At 39.8% G+C, this 23,846-nt stretch overlaps 1 protein-coding gene across 2 annotated transcripts in view; it reads left to right on the forward strand.

Moving 5' to 3' along the window:
- The first annotated feature begins 242 nt into the window (after positions 1-242).
- The window catches only part of Fam168a (family with sequence similarity 168 member A), a 136,509-nt gene continuing 112,905 nt past the window's right edge, over positions 243-23,846 (forward strand). The window contains exon 1 of one of the 2 annotated variants that reach the window (XM_031387550.1): positions 243-556. The gene's annotated coding sequence lies outside the window, so the exon portion shown is untranslated. The remainder of the gene's footprint in view (positions 557-23,846) is intronic. The other variant, XM_031387551.1, reaches the window with a different exon arrangement.

The raw sequence follows: 23,846 nt of genomic DNA on the forward strand, positions 1-23,846 counted from the left end.
GGAGATGTAGAGAGTTTTGTTTCATGGAGATGAGGCTGCGGAAATATCCAACTTCCCTGTCAAGAGGCCTTTGAGTTTACAAAAGCCCGTGGGAGTCGGCTTCATTCCATTGTCTGTGACCCAAGAGGGTGCGGTCCAGGACCGGCGCAGGGTTGGGAGATCCAGGCCGCGCAGAGCCGCGGCAGAGCATGCCGGGAGTTGTAGTCCAAGAGCTCTGAGGCTGTGGGACGTGTCGGGACAGCTCGCGGACTCCTCCTCCCCCGCCCTTCTCAGCGGTCCCCCGCCCCCTCCCTCCGCCTCCTCCTCTCTTGCCTGCAGCCGAGCGTCCCCTTCCCCCACTGTCGGGTTTCTCCGCGGCTACTGCAGAGGATTTAGATCCGAGTAGCTGAGGAGAAGGAGGAGGAGGCTCCTGTCCCTGCGCGCCATCCACCACCCTACTGGACACAGACGAGGGAGCGAGAGCGTCGCCGCTGTAGCCTCCGGAGAAGACAAGGGCATCGCCGCTTCAGCTGCCGCCGCCGCCGCCGCCGCGGTTTTCGTCTGCAGCAGCTCGCCGGTGAGGAGACCTCCCCCCGCCCCCCGGCCCGCTCCCGTGGAGCTAGGGCTGGTGGCGCCGGGGAGAACGAGGGTGGGGGCTGTAGGGCCCCCGCGCCGGCTGGGGGGAGGGGACAGAGGTGGCGATGGAACGGCGGGCTGGTGGGGGAGACTTGTCCGTACGCGGGCTGGGGGTGGGGTGAGGGTGGGATACCAGCAGGTCAGGGGAGGGTAGCGGAGGGGGTAGGGGAGGGTAGGACTTTTATATGGAAGGATAATAAGACCTAGGATAGGAGCACGGGGTGTGTGGGGTATCGAGGTGGAATTTGGGATTGTCTTGGGGCGAGGTGGAAGGTGAGATTGGAGTGGGATGTCTCTTAATGGGGGAGGGGACTGAATGAAGGTGATGATTTGGTGTTGGCCTGAAGCAGTTGACAGCTTGGGATCAGAGCGGGGTGGGGGCTAAGGAGATGATTTCAATGCCAGTGGCATATAAACGTTAGATGGGACTCTGGGGAGTGCTAATTTTGGAAGGTGGGACTTGGGGTGGACCTGGGGAAGGAAGATGAAGATGGTAGGAGCTGGGGGTGTGGGGTTTGGCATGGGTTGAGACCCGAGCTTGAAATGGGGCTGTTGTCTTCTGGGGATGGTGGAATTTGTGAATACTTACGGCAATTGCTTGGGGCTTGGGAAGAACAGAAGAGGTAGAATTTGTTTGGGGTTTTCTTGAGGTAGGCTGATGCTGGAGGTTTGAATTTGGGCTGGCAGTGATGAGACTTCTACTACAGGAGATGGATGAGGTAAGCTGACAGGAGGCCCCAAATAGGAAGACAGGGATTGAAATTGGGGATGAGGGCTCAGTGGGAAAGGATTTAGGATGGGTTTAGAGTCTCTGGAGGGAGAAGGTGGCTCCCCTGAGCGGAAGTTGGAGGTGGAGGGTCTTAACTACTCAGCTGGACTCAATTGAAAGAATTCTGGCAGGTGTCGGGCAAGGTTAGGGGATGGTATTATAAAGAAAATGTCTCTCTGCCAGTTTTGCAGAAGGAATGTCTGTGATGAGCTGATTACCTGTGGTGAGGTGGCAGAGCGGATGGAGTGGGTTGGTTTATTTAGGAAAGGAGGGGTTAAGATGCCCTCCAAGACACATCAGAGGTTTAGGGGTTAGAATATTTACATCCGCTGCCTTGGTGAGAGACAGTAATGACAAGGCCATTAGAAGGGTCTTCACAGGGGACAGAGAAGGTACACTAAAGATTCTCCTAGAGGATATCTTAGGCTGTCAATTTGACCTTTTTGTTTTACATTGGAATTGTCTGGAAATAGCAGCCCCAAGGGTAAAGTTATGAGAGAACCATTTAAGGTAGAATTGAAGGAGAATGGTGAGTATTGCAGTTCCTGTGTCAGAAAGGGAAAGTTGGGGCTAGAGGGGAGAGCCACTCTCAAAGGAAAGGTGGGAGAAGGTGAAGCTGTCTCTGCACTCTCCTTCTCCCTCCCCCTTACACACTGAAACTAGTCCTGGAATTTGGAATTTAAATGGACTTTGATGAACTTGAGGTTGTTAAGGATGCATTCTTGCTTGAGAACTGATTAATGAGACTGAAAAATAGGAAGACTGAATTTATTTTCTAGGCAGGCGAGGTGCATGTATGCAGAAAGAGGTTAGCAAGCCCCACCTCCCCCCAATAAAATTGATTGCTTGAAGACTCCATTTATTGGTGTCCTGGTTTGCAAGGCAATTAGGCCCATCATTGTATTGCAGGCTAATAATCTTGAGATGAGTCTTGGCACCATCACTTTATGTAAACAGAGAGAAGACAGGAAATATGGAAATGTAATAAATATTCATTCCTTGGTGAGATGGTTTGGTACTGATGGAGTTTTCATTTGATTCTTCTGACATTACATGATAGGATTTAAAATAATTGGGCTGTTTCTATAGATTGAATTTTCTTCTAAAGAAATTCAGGTGATCAGAATTCTGTCAGGTGTAAATAAATGAAATATAATATATAACCATAGTTTATTGTTAAGGGGATGCTGTTGATGTAGGCACATTGCATAAGAGAATGACTCCATCTATTCATCAGAAATTTGATTTAAAGGTTGGAGATGAGTTTATTCTTGGGGATAGAAGCCCCAGAGAAATGTAAAGAGAGGGAACATCATTTGGGAAACAAGTTTTTGGGTTCAATTTCATTAACTATGATATGTTAAACTTGAAGTGGCTGTTGATTAGAGCATGGTCTAGGGGAAAAAAGAGGAGAAATGGAAAGAAGATAAAACTGATATCAATGGAAATTTAAAAATATTTTTTTCTGTTAAAATTTTAGTGTTCAGCTAGAAAACAAAGCATTTTCCTTGGTATTCGTAGTTGAACACATAAAAATACCCATTTAGAACATTTAGAGGGTGGACTTATCCTTGGAATTAGAAATGTTACCTTTTTTTTTTTTAAAGATTTATTTATTTTATTTATGTGAGTACACGGTCACTGTCTTCAGACGCACCAGAAGAGGGCATCAGATCTCATTACAGATGGTTGTGAGTCACCATTTGGTTGCTGGGAATTGAATTCAGGACCTCTGGAAGAGCAGACTGTGCTCTTAACCACTGAGCCACCTCTCCAGCCCTTAAAGGATGCTTTCTATATTCTAACCAAACCAAACTGACCAACCAATCAACCAACCATAAACCCAAACAAACTCAAGCTTGAGCAGTTACCTGTAATTCATTGAGAGTGTAATCTAACCAATGAGGGCTTTCCCTTCGTAACTTTACTCTGGGGTCCAGACCTTGCTTTTGTGGACTTGCAGGCATGCTCTGGAGATGGGCTGGTCATGTTAAAGCCCTAGTTTTTGAAACCTCAAAATAAGAAGAGAAACCACATGGGAGAACTGTTTGGGTGGATTTATTTTTCCAATAGTCATAGTTTACCTGGGCAGTTGTGAAGCAGACGCCGGTAAAGAGTGGGGAACAGGTGGAGGGATTGGTAGCCTGGGAAAAATGAACCCAAGAGTTTAGGAGTCCAGGGTTTTGACTATAAATCCCAATTCCAACATCTGAAAGTGGAGTGATTTCAGTAAAGTCATAGAACCCTTTTTATACTTAGTGGTAATGATTGCATAACATTGTGAATACATGGAAAGTCTAGACTTGTGTATTTAATACTGTGGTTAAATTGCCAAAACATTCATACTTCATAAAGGCCATCAAAGGAGACAAACGAGTTCATGTTTTAAATACGTTGTGTATATATAAAATGTATGTTCACTATTTATTTAATGCCTGCTCGGAGCTAGGGGAGATGGAGATGAACAAGCAGTTGTCAGGGGGCTTTCACTGTCATGAGAAGAACCGGCCGTTTTAAGTTCAGAAGTGAGGCAAAATGAATGTGATGGGTAAAGAGTGGGTTCTGAAGCTTACCCACTGCTACTAGTTGTGTGACCTTGGGCACAGTGAACTTACCTATAAAGTGAGGATAGTAAAATGAACCTTGTTAAGGTCGTCTTGTGATTAAGGAGAATAATTTAAGAAAGCATTTAGCACAATGTGTTATATAGTGTACATTAAAACAATATTAGTTTTTATTGTCATAGGGAGATAGGCAGAAGCTAGAATGGTGAGCAGCTATGTTACCCTGCTACTGTGTTCTTAGTATTATGCCATTCTTTTGTTTATAAAGAAGTTATTATGTTACATTCTTACGAAGCCACAGTTAATCTACAGTTTGTATGTTTATAGTTTAGGAACTTTAAGCAGTTCATTAAATGTCAAAAAGAAGTTAGCTGCTAGCTTCATGATTGAGCAAGTAAAAACTATGCTGTTGAGAGTAATAAAATGCTTTGTTTAAGGGATACAGCCTTAAATATAATGTTAGATGTTAATGGTAGAATCTGGATTATTTCCTAGAATTCTGGTTCCCAAACCCTGGTCATATCTTCTTTGTAAATTATGAAGTGGTTCATATGTATAAAGGTATATTTAGCACAGATCCACAATGTAAAGAATAGCAAGTTGAAGACTTGTGCACTCACTACCTCACTTGATAAGAAGGAGATTTCTAGCACTTTTGTTACTTAAATATGCTGTCCTGTTTTGTAGCCGAAGAGTGATCCTCCTGCCTTAGCTTCCTGAATTCACGTTATAGGATCAGAGGTCTTTGTCTTTGGCAGGCTTGTTTCCTATCTCCTTCCAAATCAAATCTAGGACCTTGAACATGCCAGGCAAAGCCCCAAACCACAGAACGACACCCCTGTCTCCTGCCTGATTAAATCTTTCTTCTCTCTTAGAAGTAATAACTTTCCTGAATTTTATGTGAAACAACCTTTCCTTTCCTATTTTTCCCTTTCTGCCTTCTTTTTGCTCTTTAACTATAGAAAGTGTTATCTGTTTTATAGTTATAATGATAAATATATTTGGTATAAATAGGAAGTTACAAAAAGTAAAAAGGGAAAATTAATGTGTATTATCCCCTTACCTTAATTTCCTGTTCCTTCCCTCCCTTCAAATCAGAGCTTCCCTTAAGGTTAAGTATATACTCAAACACTGAGCCCAGTGCCCATAAACTTTTCTATTATACATGTATGAAGATACTAAAGAATCTGGGTAGTCTAGATAGCTAGAGGAAGCAAATTTGTCTTTATGGATGATCAAATTACTCAAATGTAGATCAATAGTAGTTGGAAATAAAATGAGGAGTGGTGGTTGTAGAAGTAGTGTTGTGAGCTCTAAAAAGTTCTCTTTGGGAGTCATTGGCAGGAATTGTAGATGCCCTAGATTCTAATTCTTTGTTACATTAGCTTGAAGCTTCTTGTCATGTTTTGGCAAACTATTATTATTATTTTTTTGAGACAACATCTCTCCATGATTGTCATGAACTTTTTTTTTTAGGCTGAGATGAACTTGCTTTGTAGTTCTGGCTGATCTCAAACTTGAAATCCTCTTTTGCTTTAGTTGATCATAGGCATGTAAATTTTGATTTAGTTGATCAACTTTTGGCTCACTCTACTTTTCTAGTTACCTTTTTATACATTTTCTGTTTTGCAGATAGGCAGCCTGCCTGGTAAGTTGGCCTTTACCTGATTGTGTGGGGCCATCTCTCACCTGAAATACAGAGATAGAGTACCACAAATAGGAAATTCTTAGTTGAACATACTAGAAAGTTAGCAACCTGAATATGAAGAAATGTTTGTCCAAGAAATTTGTACTCTATATTCATTAATGATAGATTCATTAATTTATCTATCAACTTAGGATCAAGTGATACAATAACAGAAAATATTCTTTTTATCTATTGGTTTTTCTTGAGACAGGGTTTCTCTGTGTAGCCCTAGTTGTCCTGAAACTAGCTATGTAGACTAGGCTGGCCTGGAACTCAGAGATTCACCTGCCTCTGCCTCCCAAGTGTTGTGCTTTAGCCTCCAAAGTTCTGCTTTTACAGGTATGTGGCGTCTCAAGAATTGTGAAAATAGCTGACATAGATGACAAAATCTTTGTTATTTCTGCCTTTTTTTAAAAAAAAAAAAAGATTTATTTATTTTATGTATACATTGTAGCCGTCCTCAGACACACCAGAAGAATCAAGCATTTTAACTTTTTTGGGTAGGAAGTATACAGAGACAGAGGTCAGAAGTAGACAGCAATATGAGTTGTTTTGGAAACACTGAACTGAGAACACTGCAGTGGCTATAATGGAGTTGGTAGAGAGAGAGCCAGAGATAAGTCTGAAGCTCGAGAAAGGGCTCTGAGCTGGAGAAAGGAATTTGACAGCCATTAACATATGGGCAAGAATCAAGGAAGTCAGTCCAGTGAGCCAGAAAGCCAGCCCTAAAAGAAGTCAAAGCTGATTCACAGAAGATAAAAAGAAATAAATAAAAAGAAAAATACCAACACTTATTAAAAGGCAGAAATAGGGCTCAGTGATTAAGAGCACTGACTGCTCTTCCAGAGGTTCTGAGTTAAATTCTCAGCAATCACATGGTGGCTCATAACCATCTATAATGGGATTCAATGCTGCCTTCTGGTGTGTCTGAAGACAGCTACAGTGTACTCATAAAAATAAAATAAAATAAAATAAATCTTTGAGAACAGTTAAGGTTATCATAAGAACACAGTGCCCTATTCTGTTTCCAGAGAACATCGAGTCTATGTCTCTGTTATAATGATTGCCTGACTATAGGAGAATTTAATTATTTAATATTTATTTACTTATTTGTTGGTTTATTTTTGAGATAGAGTTCTCTCTATCTTGCTGTCCTGGAACTCACTATGTAGAACAAGCTGACCTATTACTCACAGAGATCCAGACAGGTCTTGATTATGTATACAGCCTGTCTAGCCTGGACCTCATTGGGATCCTTCATCTGTCTGTCTTAAATGTATGTATGTGTGTAAATTCACTGTGAAAGTTAGAGGATAATTTTTGGGAGGTGGTTTTCTCCTACTATGTATGCACCCAGAGTCAAACTCAGGTTGTCAGCTTGGTAGTAAGCAACTTTATCTATTGATCCATCTTGTAGGTTTTTTTTTTTTTTATTTTTTTGAGTCAGGGCCCTTATGTAGCCTAGTTTGGCTTCAAACTTGATGATCTTACTGCCTCTCTGCCTCTCAAGTGCTGGGATTATAGGTATGTGACACCATGGCCTTCTCTCTGGTATCTTTTTTTGTTTGTTTGTTTTTCGAGACAGGGTTTCTCTGTATAGCCTTGGCTGTCCTGGAACTCACTCTGTAGACCAGACTGGCCTCAAACTCAAAAATCTGAGTGCCTCTGCCTCCCAAGTGCTGGGATTAAAGGCATGTGCCACCACTGCCTGGCTTCTGGTATCTTTTTTTTAATAAGGAAACTAATTTCAGCTGGGCAGTAGTGGTGTGGGCCTTTAATCCCAGAACTTGGGAGGCAGAGGCAGGTAGATCTCTGTGAATTTGAGGCCAGCCTGGTCTACAGAGCGAGTTCCAGGACAGCCAAGGTTACACAAAGAAACCCTTTTTCGAAAAACAAAAACAAAAACAACAACAAAAAATCAAACCAAACCAAACCAAGCCAAAAAAGGGAAAAAATAGTGTGCTAATTTCATCATTAGTGTACCCTCAATCTCATCTAAACCCTATTATAAATAATCTAAGCTTGACTGTCTCAGAGGCTCCAATTTCTTTTTTTTTTTTTTTTTTTTTTTTTTTTTTTTTTTTTTTTTTTTCTTTTTTTGGTTTTTCAAGACAGGGTTTCTCTGTGTAACCCTGGCTGTCCTGGAACTCACTCTGTAGACCAGGCTGGCCTCGAACTCAGAAATCTGCCTGCCTCTGAGGCTCCAACTTCTAATCCAGTTACTATTTTATTGGGATATAAAGCTTCAACATGAATTTTAGAGGGGCTTACAGAATTCAGTCTGTGGCACTGAGTCAGTCAGATCTTCTAAAAGGTGGAGGTTTTCTACTTTATAATGTAGCAAAAAGTGACATTTATTAATCTTGCTACTGATTCCCTCAGATAAATCTTTTCTAATTTTCTCTTGAAGGCTCAGATTTTATCATGGGCAACAAATACTGACAGTTGTTTTCCTTGAGTGACAGTCTCACATTGTTCATTTTTGAAAAAGTGTCTGCCAAACATCCAAGTCTGAATAATTGCAGTTTGTCTACAGTTGTTTGTTCAAGTGAAAATGGAGTTTTATAAAAATAGCAGCCAGTTCAGCTTGCAACTCCATTGCATGGGTGCTTTAGAGCTTTTGAGTCAGTTCTTGTACTGTTACATAGCAAAAACTCTTCATATTTGTGTCTTACCACACAGAATCAAAAAAGATGTATAGCTACAGACTGAGATGTGAGATTTATTAAATTAAAAATCATTGTGGCTTCATCAGAAGCATTGTATTCCTTCAATGAGACTGAATAGTTTTTTATTTTTATTTTTTTAATTTTTGTGCATTTTCACAGTTGGTTTCATTGCTTCTTTTTTTTTTTTGGTTATAGAAACAGGGTTTCTCTGTGTAGCCCTGGCTGTCCTGTAACTCCTCTGTAGATAACCGTGGCCTCAAACTCACAGAGATCTACCTGCCTCTGCCTCCCAACTTCTGGGATTAAAGGCCACCACTGCCAGGTACCAGATTTATTTATTTTTTTAAATTGGGGTGTACTAGGAGTCTCTAGAGGAATAGAACCAGCTGAGTATATACTAAAAGTGGGCTTCTTAGATTAGCTTACACGGTATTCTCCAGGTAGTCCGACAGTGGCGGCCTTCACACTGGAGAGGCTGCTCAATCTGTGAAGGCCCCAGTCCAGAGCAGAGATCTGGAGGGTCCCTGGACAGCCCCCAGTCTTCAGTTCATATTAGAAATCAGAGAAAGTGGGGTTCTAACTCCTTCCTGCATCCAGGCTATACAGCTTTTGTCTCTACCACCACTGAATGTTTAACATCCCAGAATTTCATTTTTTTTTATCTGTACAGGAAAAACAAGTAATAGTACTAGGAACTAGGGATGAATTAGGTAAAGTACATACCATTAATCTTTCTTTTCCCCATTTTTGAGATAGGGTTTTTCCATGTAGCCCTAGCTGTCTTTGAACTCAAATTGTAGACTGGGCTGGTTTTGAACTCAAAAAGATCCCCCTGCTTCTTCCTCCTGAGTGCATGTGCCACCACTGCCTTACCATAGGATTACTCTTTTTTTTTTTTTTCTTTTTTTTTTTTGTTTTGTTTTTTTGAGACAGGGTTTCTCTGTGTAGCCCTGGCTGTCCTGGAACTCACTCTGTAGATTAAAGGCGTGCACCACCACTGCCCAGCCAACTTCTTTTTAATAATACACTGGATTTTTTTTTCTTTTTTTCTTTTTAGTAAAGCTTGGTTTAAATTGTAGAGGTTACTAGGAATGGTAGTTCATGCCTATAATTCCAGCAGTTGGGAAGCTGAAGCAAGAGGATAGACCATAAGTTTGAGGCTAGCCCAGGCTAGACCCTATCTTAAAAAAAAAGGGGGGGGGATGCAGGTTTGTATGCTGGGTTTGTAATGTATCTCAGGGGTTGAATACTGGGGTCCATGCTCCTTAGCATGGAGTGGGAAAGTAGAAATTCTATTATTTGATACTGATACTGATAAAATTTTACATCATATAAGTTTGTTCATCAGAATAATTTTGCAAATGAGTTTAAATCCCAGTTGTTGGATTTACTTGATGTGTGACCTTCAAAGTGATTTAATCTTTTTATGACTTTCTCTATTTATTAGATGAGGATATAGTGTTGTTTACATTATGTAGCTGTTATGAGGATTAAATGAAATAAAGTGGTTACTTCAGTGCTTGGTACATGGCATGATTTCTTGTACATGATAATTCTGTTAACTGTTGGTTCCTCCAAATTCTTAGACCGAAGCTCTAATCCCCAGTGTGATGGTATTTTGGAATGAGGCCTTTGGGATGTAATTAGATCTTGATTGTAGAATGCTCATGGTGTGTTAGTGCCCTTATAAGCAGACATACTAAGTCATGCCCCTGTCTCTCTTCTCTCCTGTGTGAGGGGGCAATGAGAAGAGTGCCTTTTGGAAGACAGGAAGCAAATCCTCACCAGACCCTGCATTTTCTGGGACCTTGTTTTTGGACTTCCCCAAACAAGGGAATTTATTTCTTCCAGACTTGTAAGAAATAAATGCTAGTAGTGTCTGGTTACATACCCAGCCAGAACTGTGTAAGACCAATAACCTGCTTATTACCACTCGCACTTTTTTTTTTTTTTTTTAAAGAAAGGCTGGCCTGGAATTCACTTTGTATATTAGGCTGGCTTAAACTCAGAAATCCGCTGTTGCTGTCTGAGTATTGGGATTATAGGCATGTGTTTTGCTTTCTTTGATTTCGTAAATGCAGAACTGGACACAAATTTAGAAACTTGACAAAATCTACTAGTAGTAATCAAGTGTAGAATTCATTTCCAGGTTTGTGTGATATAAAAGCCTTTATTTTTTATTCCTTTACTAAATCACATTTTATAATTAACATTACATTTATATGAAAATATATTCTAAAACTTATTGTTTAGAAAAATACTTGTTATTCATAAGTACTTAAAACTTTCAATGATGTTTTATTAATATAAACTAGAAACTATTGGTTAAGGAAATAGTTCATTGACTTGGCATATTTGTAGTCAGACAAAATTTAAAGGTTGATACTATAAGGTGATGGTCAGTGGTTAGTAAAAAAGCAAATGTGGTATGGTTGTGTGTCTGTACGTGGTGTTTCCCTTTAAATAGCTGCACCAAGATAAAGCTGATATACAAGAAATAACATAAATTATGTAGTTTGCTAAGTTTTGCCATCTGGTTATGCCTATGGCAAACTACCACCACAGTTGTGACAGTGAGTATATTTACCATCTCCTAAAACTTTCCTGGTGTCTCTTTAAAATCCTTCCCTCTGTTCTGCCTCCAACTCAAGCAGCTGCTGATGTGTTCTCTGATACTACAGTGGTCTTGAGGTCATGCCAGTGAACATTCATACAGCTACTTTATCTCTCAGTCTTAGTTTATTTATAAAATGAGGATGCTACCACTTGCTCAAACACTATTGAGAAATACTAGGGAGAGTGTACACTAAAAACTGGCATGATCTTCAACGTCTAGGATACTCTCAAGCCCCGGGAGCCAGGATCACCATTTCATGTTTTCCTTTGGTGGTCCAAAGGATACTGAGGGTTTTAGTGTTCTGCTCAGAGCTCATGTTGTCTTGTGAACCAGCTTTAGTGTTTTTGAAGCATGATAGACCATGAGTTTGTTTCCATTCTGTCTGAGTAAATAATAAAATCTATAAGCCTGAGGTTATGATCATCATTCACTTTATAAATTTGTTTTAGAAAGTGAACTTTATAAAAAATTCACAAGTTCAATCCAAAGGAAATAATACTCTTGGCCAGTCAGTGGTGGCACTCACCTTTAAGCCCAGCACTCCAGAGGCAGAGGCAGCCTGATCTCTGTGAATTCGAGGCCAGCCTGGTCTACAGAGTGAGTTCCAGGACAGCCAGGACTACACACACAGAAACCCTGTTTTGAAGAGTGTTTATAATTTTAAAATCAGAGAATGTTTATTTAACCTCAGATCTTAGATTCAGAAGCTCTGTGATTTTGGGTAAGTGAGTTTGTTTTTCTGGGTCTTAAATTCTTACCTTTCAGTAAGGATGTATCTGTTTTACCTCAGGGTTTTGAAAAGTAGGACTACTGTGTGCTGTGGTTACCATTATAGCAAATGCTAGATGCATTCCTTCCATTTCCAAAATTGGTATCTGTGCATTTAATGAGTTGTTACCTTTGCCTTGTCCCTTCCATGATGCACATGTGCACAGAATTCAGTAGTATGTCTCAGGTGGTTTATCTAAGTCTGGAAATACAGTTTGATGTATGTGATGCTAACAGCATAAAGGGATTTTGTTTTTCTTTGTTAATAATGGGAAGGGCCTTTGTCAATACTTTTGCACTTTCTTAGTGCTCTAGCTTGAGGTACTTTGTGTTGTGGTGAGTAAAGGAAACCAGGGCCATTTTCTTATCTCTTCTGCGTTTATTTGGATTGGAGGATTGCAAAGGTTTCCTAGTGCTCGGTTCAGCTTTTTCCTCCCGGGTAAGCCTGGTGCATGACCTGCTGAGAGGGAAAACAAAGCGGAGAAAACTGGCAAATTCTCCCTGACAGGCTGTAGGATTTTTGAGTTTGGTGGCAGGTGAAGAGCAGTTGCTTCTTCATTTCACCTTTCCCCCTGGAGCGTGTACACTCCAGCACAAAGGAGCTTTAAGATGGAGGTCTGCATTGTAATTTCCTAGAAATTACTGCTTCTGGTAACTGCTCATTCAGTTTGCACCTCTTTGTGGCAGTGGATGAAACAATGGGGACAATAAAGCCATTTATCTGATAGCTGTAGCCTCAATGGGATGTTTGTTTTAATAATGGTATAATTTGCAGGGCTCATAAATTGTGATTTTATTCTCATGGAAATAACTGCCTGGTGGTATTTGGATTCTCTGATCTCCTGTTGTGGATAATTTCACTAACATTCTAGCTGACAATTCCCTTTATTCCAGATTGTTCAGGCTGGTTGGGTAATTAGCGCAAAGCAGAGCCAATTTTCTTTACTTTGGGGCTGGCAGGTGGTTACTAGGTACCTAGAGGATCTTCTGAAGAGGAAAAAGGTTTGGCTTAGCCATTCAAGGCAGGTTGATTTTGATTATCTGATTAAAATTAAGCACCCGCTATACCAAGCCAGTGTATCTGATGGAAATTAAAAGTTTAAATCACCTAAATATTTATTTTCCATAACCCCAAGCAATCTATTTTTGTATTTAGAATATTGTGCTTTAAATTTTCAGCTGTGTACTTTGGCTGGGAAAATTCACAGAGGGCAAGAGAGGATTATAGCTACCATGTGCTAGACATTGCCTGGGGTGGTTCACATATATTACCTACACATATATTATCTCTAAATCTTAATGAGAATCCTGAGAGGTAGTAGGTATTGTTTTCATTTTACCTATGCAAAAACCTTAAGGAGGAGAAGAGAAACTTAGGTCAGAGAAGTGACTGAACTAAGGTATCCCAGATAATTGGTGACAGGCTATTTACCAAATTTAACGTTCGTGCTAGATTTTCAGTTATGGTATGACATGCCTGAAGATATATTCAGGTTTCTAATAGATTTTTTTCTTCTTTTCTTTTCTTTTTTCTTTTTTTTGACACAGGGTTTCTCTGTGTAGCACTGGCTGTCCTGGAACTCACTCTGTAGACCAGGCTGGCCTCGACTCAGAAATCCGCCTGTCTCTGCCTTCCAAGTGCTGGGATCAAAGGCTTGTGCCACTGCTGCCTGACTCTTTTTAGGAATTCTTAAACGACAACAGCAAAACCAAAAACCAAAAAAAAAAAAAAAAAAAAAAAAAAAAAAAAAAAAAAAAAAAAAAAAAAAAAAAAAAAAAAAAAAAAGTCCTCAAACTCTGAGTTAGGAAATCTGTTTTAAACATCTTGACTCTGCTTAGTAAGCAGTTTTTATTATATTTTAAAATTTTACATATATGTGTATGTCCATTAGTGTTTGTATGCATATCATATGTATGCAGGTGTCTGGGAGGCAAGAAGAGGGTATCATATCTCCTGGAATTGAGTTATAGGCAGTTTTGAGCCATCTAGTATGAGTGGTGGGAACTGAACCTGGGTCATCTGGAAGAATGGCAAAAAAAATATTCTTTCCATCTCTCCAGCCTCTATTAGATAGTTTTTGATAAGTCTCTTATCTGTTGTTGGGAAACAAAATATTAATGCTTGAATAAACCTTATATTGTTCATCTGCAAAGTAAGGATAGTAATTCACTCTACAGTAATAATATGGTAACTGTGTTATTTGTATAACATAAGGGTTCAGTAAATGTTGGCTTCCATCCTTCTTGACTCACTATTCCAAGTGATGCTATGGTATTTTTCGCTTTAAGAAATGGATTTCTTTAACAGGCGGTGGTGCCACATACCATTGATTCCTGCATTCCAGAGGCAAAGGTGTGTGGATCTGTTGAGTTCCAGGCCAGCCTGGTCTACAGAGTGATTTCTAAGACAGCCAGGGGTACACAGAGAAACTGTGTCTTGAGAAACCAAACCAAACCAAACACCAAAAAAAACCCCAAACCAAACCAAACCAAACCAACAACAACAAAAGAAATGTGTGTTCTCTAGTGCTATTATCTTATCTTTGTATGTTGATACCATTAAACTAGTAAGAGTTCATTTTCTCTAGGTGCTTGCTTCTGTAGCTAGTTAATTTGTTTAAGGGGAATTTAGAATCTGGTTCACCATCTACTTCCTTGGTCAGGAGACTGTGTGTGGAAAGGGGAATGGTTTGTGATGACAGGAACGTGGTTGAAATTTTGGCTTTGATACTTTCTTCAGGTTTCTTGGGATAGCTGACTCTCTCTGACACTTGGGATGGGGATAATAGTAGTTGATTTCTACAGATTGTACTGATCAAATGAAGTAACAGGTATGAAAATGCCTTTTAAGTTGAAAAATGCCAGGTAATTTAGAATTATTTTATAACTTGTACTTTGAGTAGGTATTTAGTGAAAATTCACTACCAGCTATCTAAGAGGAATATTAAAAATTTCACTTGAACTATGTAAAGGAGACATTTTGATAAATTATTGTAGTTCCTGGGAATCATTGAAGAAGTCAGAATGAGGTTCTGAGTGGAGAAGGTACTGTGTGAATGTAACTGTGATGAAAGGGAGTGGAGCAGAGTGGGGTGGGGTACATGGCACTTAGGCAAAGGGGACTTGTAAGGTAGGACTTGGATCCTGGTATAACCTTCATCCATGGAATCAGGGAGGAAGAGGTTCCCTGTTTAGAAAAACATCAGACACTGGGTAATGTATGCAGTGTTGGTTGTAGACAGGGATGAGTTAGGAGCTAGTGTGTCTAAATGAGGACACTCAATTTGAAACCTCACTTTTAAGTCCTTTAGACTTATGTTCAGAAGCTAACAGTTATTACACATGAATCCAGTGGTGTCCCCAGGTGAGACATTGGCATATTTACATAAAAAGAGGTGCAGGTGGTTGGCAAATGGGGCATCTGCTTTCAAAGATTAGAAAGCTTAATTTTATGCAGTCATATCCAGGGTGTTGCTTCCTAAAAATTGATTCTGTTTACAGTGTTTTGGCAATGCAGATGACACTTTTCCTTAGTGGGATATCAACCCAGATTTTCATCGCCTTTAATTATTGATGTATCTGAGTGCTCTAATATATTGGTTAAGGATGTTCCTGTATGAAGAGGCTCCTGGCTCTGGACTTTGTTGCATATCTTTTCCAGCAGTGTCATTTTTTTTTTTTTATATTAAATGTGACTGCATTCTGTTGTGGGTTATTGCTTTCTCTATTGAGTATTAGGAATAACAGTTGACTTCCAGGGCAGTTTACAAGCTTACATTTTATATGATTTCTGAGATAGCACTTTTAGATACCTTCCTTCTACTCATTGTCTTTATGCTCACTGTTTAGTGATTAAGGAAGTGAGTTTTACCAGGCCCCATCTGAATGAACATGAGTTACTTGTTGTAATAACTTCATGTGTAACAGTGTTTATGTAGTTCTTTCTTTATATGAATTGTTATGTTATGTAATTTTACTTATACCTATGGTTATAACATTTGGGACTATGCTATGTTGAGACTGAAGAATCACTGTGAAGGCAGTCTGGGCCACGTATTGAGGTCTAGGCAAGCCTGGGGTACAGAGTAAGACAAGATCCTATCTCAAAACAACAACAGAAACCACCCTTCCCCCAAAGAAAGATTTTCATTTTATTAACTTGTTTCTTCAAACAGGGCCAAGTTTTTTCTTTCTTATTTTTATATTTATTGTATTCAGCAACAAGCCAAGGATGATTATAATCACGCTGGCTAACACTGTGCTGTCTGCCAGGCATTGTGCCAAATAAAATATTTGTCTTAATCCTTATTATTCAAATTTTATAGAAACCTGAGTTTCTGAGAAAGGAAGTAGTTTACATAGTCTTACAGTTAATGAAGGTATGTAGCAATCTGACTTCAGAGCCTACTACTTAACCACTATAATTATATTTTTCTTTTTTTTTAGATTTATTTATTTATTTTATGTATATGAGTACACTGTCACTGTCTTCAGACACATGAGAAGAGGGCATCAAATCCCATTACAGATGGTTGTGAGCCACCATGTGGTTGCTGGGAATTGAACTCAGGACCTTTGGAAGAGCAGCCAGTGCTCTTAATCTCTGAGTCATCTCTCCAGCCCCAATTATATTTTTCTAAGAAACATTTTTTTTTGTTGTTTTTGTTTTTGTTTTTTCAAGACAGGGTTTCTCTGTGTAGACCTGGCTGTCCTGGAACTCAACTTTATAGACCAGGCTGGCCTCGAACTCAGAAATCCACCTGCCTCTGCCTCCCAAGTGCTGGGATTAAAGGTGTACGCCACCACTGCCCGGCTAAGAAACAATTTATATGAATGTGGGTGTGATGGCCTAAGCTTGGGATGTTGAGGCAGGAGTACTGACCTGAATTAGAGACCAGCTTGGGCTATATAGTGAGTACCAGCTAGCCAGGTACTACACAAGACCTTACCTTGAAAAAAAAAAATTAGAAAATAAATAGCTTACATGATAGATGTTATATATGGAATATACTTCCTCCCTTCCACACCTCACCTTCCATTATCTGAGATAGGATGTTGCTATGTAGTTCAGGCTGATCTAGAACTCATAATCCTTCTATCTCTGCCTTCCAGGTGCTAAGCATACAGGCCTATGCCACCATATTTACAATGCAATATACTTAAATTTTTTTTTTTTTTTTCCAGAGCTGAGGACTGAACCCAGGGCCTTGCGCTTGCTAGGCAAGCGCTCTACCACTGAGCTAAATCCCCAACCCCAGCTTAAATTTTTTATTATTTATTTTTGTGTGCCTGTGTGTGTGTGTGTGTGAATGAATCTATGTGTCATGGAATGTATGTGGAGGTCAGAAGACAGCTTGCAGGAATCTCTTTTCCTTCCCTCATGTGAGTTGTAGAGATTGAACTCAGTCCATCAGGGGTAATGGTAGATACCTTGCCCTGCTGAGACGTCTTGCTGGCCCATGCAGTATTTTCTACCTTATTATTTTGTATCCATTCTTTAAGTAAGAAAAAGTGAAATGAAGTAATTATACAAAAACCTAAGTGCAGAATCTGGACCCTAAATTCCAGGACTTCTGACTCCAAATGCTCTTTTTTTTTTTTTTTTTTTTTTTTTTGTCCCATCATGCTTTTCAGCTGTTGGTTAGAGCTTCAAATCTATTTTCTTAGAAATACATCATAGTATTTGTTTATATGGAAAATCAGTTATTTTCACTTAGGCTAATGTATTCTTTCATTTAAAGGCTAAAGAATTAGCTTTTAAAAAGTTTGAGCCAGGCTAGAGAGATGGCTCAGCAGTTAAGAGCACATGCTGCTCTTTCAGAGGACCTGGGTTCAATCCCAGCATTCATGAGTACCTGTAACTCTGGTCATCAACTCAGAGAATCTGATGCCCTCTGCAGGCATCAGGCACACAAATGGTGTGACACATATTTAGGCAAAATACACTTAAACACTTAAAAAAATATTAATTTTTTTTTTCCTTTTCTAGGCCAGTAAGTTAGCTCAGTGGTTAAGAATGATTTCTGCTTTTTTTGTAGCCGAGGCTGTCCTGGAACTCAGAGATCCACCTGCCTCTGTATCCCATGTGGATTAAAGGCATGCATTACCCAGCTAAAATTAAATCTAAAAAACAAAAAACAGCAACAAAGATCCTTTCCTATGTGCCTTTCTTTTTTTAAGTCCAACGCACAAACTTCCTGGAAGATCAACTCTAAGAGCTGTTCAAAGGTTAGAGAAGACAATGTTGAGGGTTGAAGGGAGAACGTGGTTCTTATTTGGCACAGTATTTTCTGTAAACGTTAGGAGGAACGAATGAGTAAGAGAGTTGATGCTAAGTCTGGTATTATCAGAGGGAGAAAGCCAAAATTGCTAGTTTATTTTTATAACCTCTGCTTTCTCCTGAAACACTCTTGGTCACTCTTTGATTCTATTTGAGAATTACAATAACCCTAATTATAATGACATTTAATATTTAAGCCAGTTTAAGTTAACTGTCTAAAATCTTCGTATAAGAGAGGATTTATGGAGTCTAGCATCATCATCATTGGAGAGGTTTCATCCAGCAGCTGGTGGGAGCAGATATAGAGACCCAAGCCAAACATTAGGTGGCTGGCACTTGGGAGAATCCTGATGAAGGGTGAAAAAGGGATGTAGGAGCCAGAAGGGACAAAGATACCACAAGAAAACCTACAGGATCAACTAACCAGGGCTCACAGGGACTCACAGAGAGAGACTGAACTGGCAATCAGGGAGCCTGTGTGGGACTGACTTAGGTCCTCTGCATGTGCATACTTGTGTAGCTTGGCCTTCTTGTGGGACTCCTAACAGTGGGAACGGGGGCTGTTCCTGACTCTTGCTTGCTCTAGGGACTGTTTCCTCCTACTGGGTTACCTTGTACAGCCTTAATATGAGGGGAGGAGCCTAGTCTTATTGCAACTTGACATGCCATGTTTGATTACTATCCCGGGGAGGCCTGCCCTTTTCTGAAGGGAAATGGAGCAGTGCATCTGGAGGAGAAGGGGTAGGGGCTAGGAGGAGAGGAGGGAGGGGAAACTGTGGTTGGGATGTAATATATGAGAGAAGAATAAATAAAAAACTAGAGGGTTTATCTTTAAGCATCTGTAACCCTGGAAACTTTTCCCCTTACACCTGGGTGAATTTAATTGTATTGAACTCCTTTGATTACCTTGTCAGAGTTGTTTTCTGTAAAGAAAGTAAGATACTAGCAAATTAGTTTTCTAGTATTTTTCTTAATTGCACTTTAAATGAAGAAATTAAAGAAGTAATGATATATTCTGTGAGGTCTTGTGTTTCCTGTCTTTCACTCCTCCCTCCCCCACATACTTTTTAAGGCTATAGGGTCGCACTGTATAGCCTGGCTAGCCTGGTGTTTGAGATATAACTGATATTTGAGATTAACTCAAAGCAGTTGTCTGCTTCAGCCTACCAAAAGTGCTGAGGTTATAGGCATGGGCCAACACAGCTCAGTTGGAATCTTGCTTGCTCTCTCTTTTAAAACATGTTTATTGTTATTAACTATGCTGTATACATATGTGGGTTGTGTGCCTGGAGTGCGGTTCTGCAGAAGCCAGAGGACGTCTGACCCTCCTTGGAGCTTCAGTTAACAGGCAGTTATGAGCATCCAGGCATGTGTGATGGGAACCAAACTTGGGCTCTCTGCAAGAGCTCTTAACCATTGGACTGTTTCTCTAGCCTCCAAGCCTGTTTTTTAAATTGGCATTAAAATAATAGAACTTTTATCTTTTAGTTTATGGTAATTTTTTGAAATAATTTGTTTTATGGCCCTGGCGGGCTTAGAAGTCACATATAGACCAAGATAGCCTCAAACTTGTGGGAGTCCTCCTGCCTCCTGTCTTCCAAGTATTGGGCTAAAAGCTATGTGCTACCATTCTTACACTTAGAAGCTTTCTAATCCTATGAAGAATTTTGTAAACTTTGGAATTTCATAGAGCTGGGAGAGATTATCACTGTTTTACTGCTCTTATCCTACAGATAAGGAACAGAAATCTGGACAAGTATCAATATGTTCGGGGACATACAGTTTAAAAATGAAGAACCTCAGATTAGAATCTAGGTTTTCTTTTATTTACCATAATTTTGCCTTTGGAAATTATTTGCTCCCTTTGGTGATGTCAAAGTTAGCTAATGCCCCAAGGTGTTATCCCCTCAGCCTATGTATCTTCTGTCCTGCAAATATATATCATATCCCCCTTTTTAAAAAATTTTATTTTATGTATATGAGTACACTGTAGCTCTTGTCAGACACACCAGAAGATGGCATCAGATCCCATTACAGATGGTTGTGAACTAGCATGTGGTTGATGGGAATTGAACTCAGGACCTCTGGAAGAGCAGTCAGTGCTCTTAACCACTGAGCCATCTTTCCAGTCCCCCTTTCTTTTAGGCAAGAAAAATTGTCTTTAATTACAACAGCTCAATAAAATCAAACAGATCAAGGGCTAATTCCATGAAGAGCCATCTTCCTAATTCTTGAGTAGAAGCCAATTGTACTGATTTAACTTCTAGGCATCTGAATACAGTCATATCAGAGCCTAGCTACTTGCTGTCCCGGCGGGCTTGTTCCGCCCTATTTTTGCATATGACTATAGTGCAAAATATTTGAAAAATTCTAAGCTCTTATTTTAGTTTGTGCTTGTTGTGTTCAGGTGATCCCTCACCTAAGACTGTCAGCAGTTTTTGTTGTTCCTGTTTGCAGATTTGTTTGTCATTAAGTAATCTGTTTATCACAAGATATTTTAAAAGATAGGGTTTTTTGTTTGTTTTATTTTAATTTTGAGTTAGGGCCTCACTCTGTAGAACTGGCTGGCTCAGGACTTTCTGTATAGATCAGACTGGCCTATAATTTACAGAGGTCTGCCTTCCAAATGCTTGAATTAAAGGCATGCATTACCATGCCCAGCTCAGAGCTTTGAATCTTAAAAAAGAAAAAAAAATGTATGCACAGGTGCTTTTGGAAGCCAGAAGAGGGTGTCTTGTGATCCCCTGGAGCTGTAGTTGTAGGTGGTTGTGAGCCATCTGGAGTGGGTGCTGGGAACAGTTAACTGCTGAGCCATCTCTCCAGCCCCATATTTCTGAATCTTGAATACTTGGCTACATGAATGCACCTCCTTAATCTTGACGGCACTGTGAATTAGTTAGTGGATTTTTAGGGCTCTGAAATATGTGTTGGATATTCTTACAGATTTTAAATTTAAATTCTCTCTCTGTGTAAATATGTATGTGTGTATATATGTATGTCTGTGCATGATGTGTGTGTGTTGGGGGCAGGCATGCCATGGTATGCCTTGGAGGGCAGAGGGCAACTTTACAGAGTTAGTTCTTTAGTCCCATCTTTTCCTGGGTTCTGAAGACTCTAATTCAGTTCACCAGGCCTGTTCAGTAAGCATCTTTACCTCCTGAGCCATCTTACTAGCTCTCTTTGCAGATTTTATAAGCACTAATTTAGATTACCTGCTGAAACAGAGACCCAAACAGTTAGTGGCTAAGAAAGTGTAGAAATTAATCTTTTATGTAACACTCAGAAGTAAGGTGACTATTGCCAACGTAGTCAGAGGTTCTGCTCCTTGAAATCACCCAGGGGAACCTCTATCTTTCTTTCCTTTTGCTTTTATTTGCATCTTCACAGGCAGCTTATTAACACATGCACCTTCTAGTCTCTGGGAAGGAAAAAGAAAGAGAGGGGTGTATATAGTTCTCTAAGGAAAGGGAGTGGAGAGCTGATAGTGTAGCTCATTGTTAGAATATGTGGTTAACATCCATTAGGATCTGGGTTCAATTTCTAGGACCTCTTCCTCCTAATAAGCCAGAAGTTATATTCAGTTTTTCTGGCATTTCATTCATTCATTATATTTAGAACTGTGACATACCTAGTTGTAAATACTACTGGGGAACATAGTTTCTGGCAAAGTTGTTTGTGCCCAGTTAAATCTTGGCAGAGAGTGGGGTGGGGGAGGAAAAATGGATACTATCAGCAGTCTTCCTGAGTCATTGCTAGCAGGCAATGATTTTATAACCTTCTTCCTTCCATTATTTTAATTAATTCACACCAGAATCTTTGACGTAGATGTAATAACCATTTTGTCAACTGAGAAAATGGATTTGAAGTATGAAATGTCTGGTTTAAAGTCACAAGGATATCTTAAAACTAAACTTGGTGTTTTATTCTCCAAACCTTCTCTTCATGTTTCTTACCTCAGTGAGACAGGCCTTTCTCACCCAGGCCAAGAGTTCCTCCATAACTAAGCTGGGCAGGTATCATCACCCCAGCATTTTTTAGATGGGTGCCCTTCTCCATCCCCACAGCTGTTGCTTTAGCTCAGCCTTTAGCATCTCTGTCTGGATAGCAGTTTTCATTTGCCCCCAGTGCTGCCAAGATTGCGCCTCAGCCCAAGCCTGCCAAGTCATCTGCAGTGCCTGCTACTCACTGTTTACTCTTCCCTTGCTACATCCTTACTGGCATCTTTGTTTCTGTTCAAATGGCTCCTGTTCCTCTCTCTGTTTGGCCTCACTTCCTCAGTAAAGCTATTGCTCTCTTTTCCAGGTAAGGTTTGCTGTTTCTCTTCATGCTTCTGTGCTGACGCTTGCCATTGGTAATGCTCGAGATGCTGTATTGTTAATTTGTCTCCCTTTAATCATCAGCAGTCAGTCCTCTGATAAAGTGGCTACTCAATAACTGCCTAAATGGAATGTGACAGACTGGTACTTGAAGCCTAATCCTGAGTTTTTCTTATCATAATGACTCATTCCGTGTTAACTATGTACATATTTCTCAAGAGTTTTTCCAAAACCAAATTTGGGCATCTGATTTTTCAGGAGCTTTTTTCCTTTGGCAGTCAAGGAGATGCTTGAAAATGGCTTTTTGAACCAATAGGCATTTTTGTGGCATCACTATCTTCTTGTTGTGTATTTAGGTTTAACATGAATAGTTTTATCAATACCTGTAAAAGCCTTTGAAAAGTCAGATTTTGAATTTAGGGTAATCAAACTGTGGGGAAATTATTTTTTTCTGATTTCTATTTGATGAATATATTTTATTTGGCTCTTGACTCAAATGCTACTATAATTTGCTTATAATTTAGAATACAAAGGCTGGGTGGTGGTGGCCCACGCCTTTAATCCCAGCACTTGGGAGGCAGAGACAGGTGGATTTCTGAGTTCGAGGCCAGCCTGGTCTACAGAGTGAGTTCCAGGACAGCCAACCAGGGCTACACAGAGAAATCCTGTCTCAAAACAAAACAAAAAAAAAGAGAATTGTTCAGTGTTTGGTTTTATTTTCACATTTACTTTAAGAGACATAAACTTTGTCTTAAATTTTTGGGGAAAAGTAGGCAAATTAGAAAAAAAAAGGCATCCCCTTGAAGATGGTTTTATTTTTAAGGTCATTTACAAAGTACATGAAAATGAAGAGCAAGATAATTTCTGTTTACAGTAGGCACTAAATAGGGAAAGATGGTGCACATCTTAGTGATGAGTATAAATTTAGTCTGAATATTATAATTTCTGATCACTGAAGCTCACTTACAGTGGGTTTAAGCCATCTGTTTTGGTGTTAATCCTTTAAAACCCAATTGGTGGAAGTTAACGTGATAAAAGGTAATAAAGCTTGAAATACAGCAGTCATTTGGTCTGGTTTACATTTCAACTAATTACATGCAAAGTAAAGTGTCTTTGGGAAAAAGAAAAGGGAGGAATTAATGCTGCAGTCAACTATTTTGATCGCAGCTTGAGCCCTGCACACCTGTCACTGGCTTGTGGAAGTTTTCCTCCATAATTAAGAGCTCCTCGCTCATGTTATTACTTAATTGGATGCCACAGGAGCATGGTGAAACAGCGGAATCCTCTTAATTGCATACCAGCTTTTAAAACAAATCACCAATGTTTAATGTGGTATTGTTTTTATAAGCCTTCTCAGGGAACTGTTTTGATTGTTTCAGGTCCAAATGAAAATGTAGTCTCTGTTTTGGAGCATTGAGAATAACTGCTGTTTATAAAGTAGACTCAAATAAATTTCTGAAACTTCTTTCCTTAAAGAGTAAGGAATGTGGCCAGGCATTGGTGGCGCATGCCTTTAATCCCAGCACTTGGGAGGCAGAGGCAGGCGGATTTCTGAGTTCAA

The sequence above is a fragment of the Mastomys coucha genome, unplaced genomic scaffold (genome assembly GCF_008632895.1).
Source record: "Mastomys coucha isolate ucsf_1 unplaced genomic scaffold, UCSF_Mcou_1 pScaffold21, whole genome shotgun sequence".
NCBI lineage: Eukaryota > Metazoa > Chordata > Mammalia > Rodentia > Muridae > Mastomys > Mastomys coucha.